The sequence below is a fragment of the Clavelina lepadiformis genome, unplaced genomic scaffold (assembly GCF_947623445.1).
Source record: "Clavelina lepadiformis unplaced genomic scaffold, kaClaLepa1.1 scaffold_279, whole genome shotgun sequence".
Lineage (NCBI taxonomy): Eukaryota > Metazoa > Chordata > Ascidiacea > Aplousobranchia > Clavelinidae > Clavelina > Clavelina lepadiformis.
Window position 1 is genome coordinate 22,501 of NW_027508238.1, and position 2,462 is coordinate 24,962.

General features: G+C 48.5%; 1 non-coding gene across 1 annotated transcript in view; it reads right to left on the bottom strand.

Annotated features, from left to right (window-relative positions):
- The window catches only part of LOC143472409 (small subunit ribosomal RNA), a 1,808-nt gene extending 1,763 nt beyond the window's left edge, over positions 1–45 (bottom strand). The window contains exon 1 of the ribosomal RNA XR_013119767.1: positions 1–45. This exon is cut by the window's left edge and continues 1,763 nt beyond it. This is a non-coding gene — a ribosomal RNA (small subunit ribosomal RNA).
- Between the last annotated feature and the right edge of the window lie 2,417 nt (positions 46–2,462).

A 2,462-nucleotide genomic window follows, 5' to 3' on the forward strand; every position in this document is an offset into this window, starting at 1 on the left:
AATCTTTGAGACAAGCATATGACTACTGGCAGGATCAACCAGGTAGCTATTCGCAGCAAACGAGGCTGCTGCGGGACGACGGGCGCCCCGCGTTTCTTTTCACACGTTCTCCGTGTACATCGCTACTCAAACACTACGCTCGCGGCTTGCACGAGCTCCGAAAACCGTCGATTCCGGACGCTGCCCGGCGATTCGAGTGCAATACTCGCGCCGAGGCACGCCGATAGCTTGCCACTGGATCCGACAGACCGCTCAAAACCCCGGCTAAGCATGGGCGACCGCGCGAACAGCATTACATCTGCCCATCGTGCCCGACGCCAACCGAGATCGATTCTGCTTCGATTCGCACTCGCGCGCGCATTCGCTCACACGACTGCCTGCTCCCTCATAGTAGTCACAGAATCCTGCATCGCCATGGTACCCCAGAACGGCCTCGGGATCGCGCGACCTCGCGGCCGGATTTGGAGTTTGGGAAGGTGCGTGGCCGCTTGCCGTGGCCGCCGAACCGCGCCCCGGCCGGGCACTGCGCGCAACTCGAACGTTTGGACTCTGAAAATATTTCCCAACGTTTGGACTTTAACTTTTTGTCGAGACTTGAAAAAATTTCAGAGTCCAAACATCGACCCGCGGCAAAAACTTTTCCGAGGTCGAAAAATCCGCGCTCGGTCAAGAGAATATGCGCGGCCTGGGCGTTTGGACTCTAACATTTTTTGGAGTGGATGGGAAAAATTTTCAGAGTCCAAAACACCGACCCGCGCGTGATGCTCTCCCGAGTTCGGAAAATCCGCGCCAGGTGAAAGCTATGCGCGCGACCTGGTCGTTTGGACTCTAAAAAATGTTCAAGTCTCATCACACCAACAAAAAGTTAAAGTCCAAACACCGACTCGCGGCTAAAGCTCTTCCGACTTGGGAAAATCCGCGGCGGGTGAGGGCTATCCGCGCGACCTGGGCGTTTGGACTTAACATTTTTTTGGTGTGAATCGACTTGAAAAAATTTCGAAGTCAAAAGTCTATAAAATTAATCTAATGCCATACAGTGTCAAAGTGCACAATTTTAATCGATATAATCATAACAATATATGTCATACAACAAAATCATCAAATAATCGTCAAGCAGCATTGCAAAGCTACGTGAGTCAATGCAAGGCAATGACAACGTATTTATCAATTAAAGTTATTGTTAAATTATAAAATAAAATTAAATTAAATTAAATTGAAGAGCTCAATTACGCCAATGTAACAGAGTGTCATACAAAATATATTGAATCACACACGTCCAAACGCTAAAGAAATATATCAAATGCACTCACCTGCCAGTCACCGTTTTGGGTAACTCAGAATAGACCGTCTTTCGTCGGGAATTGAGTTGATCATTGAACATTGCAGTAGGAATAGGTTTAAGCGGAATAATAATAATAGCGGAAGGCTGATGCTCCAGGTAAATGTTTGCTTCGCTCATATATACTGAAAAGAAAAAAATTTGTGAGCAAGCAGTGCCGCAGGGAAGAATGCGATGGCAAAACGGACGCGTTGTGGAAATTACGGTAGTCCGAGGGCGCCAACTAGCGACAAAAAAGAAACACATTACGGTCGCTAGAGGAAAAATGCAAATAAATAGCAATTCAATCTTCCATGCTTGTATGTATGTATGTATGTATGTATGTATGTATGTATGTATGTATGTGTGTGTGTGTTTTTGTGAGTATGTACGCATGGAACGAACGTATTACGCGACGTCGGAATGGCAAAAAAAAAGAGCACACACCCAGGACGAACCGGGACGTGTGCCGAAAATTTTTGAAGAGAAAAGAGCGACCCCGGCCTGTCGGCCGAAGTCGCTCGGGCGCCCGCCTTGCGGACAAATCGATAGATCTTGAGGCTTACTCTCAACAAATCGCAGTGAAGATACTGCTCTAGTGATCACGACACCCCGATCTTCAACTAGGTCGTTTGCAAATGATTTAGCACCCGCCTTTCGAACAGGAGGGTCAACCGACGCGGGAGTCACACTTGTCGGACTCGCGTAAGGTCGGATCTCGGCATTGCCAACGGCCCAACGGCCGCCTAACTTTGCCCGTCGAGGACGGGGCACGAGTGCATCGTCGCTTTCTAGGCGGGATTCTGACTTAGAGGCGTTCAGTCATAATCCCCCAGATGGTAGCTTCGCACCAATGGCTTATCAGCCAAGCACATGAACCAAATGTCTGAATCTGCGGTTCCTCTCGTACTGAGCAGAATTACTATCGCAACAACACTTCATCAGTAGGGTAAAACTAACCTGTCTCACGACGGTCTAAACCCAGCTCACGTTCCCTATTAGTGGGTGAACAATCCAACGCTTGGTGAATTCTGCTTCACAATGATAGGAAGAGCCGACATCGAAGGATCAAAAGCAACGTCGCTATGAACGCTTGGCTGCCACAAGCCAGTTATCCCTGTGGTAACTTTTCTGACACCTCTTG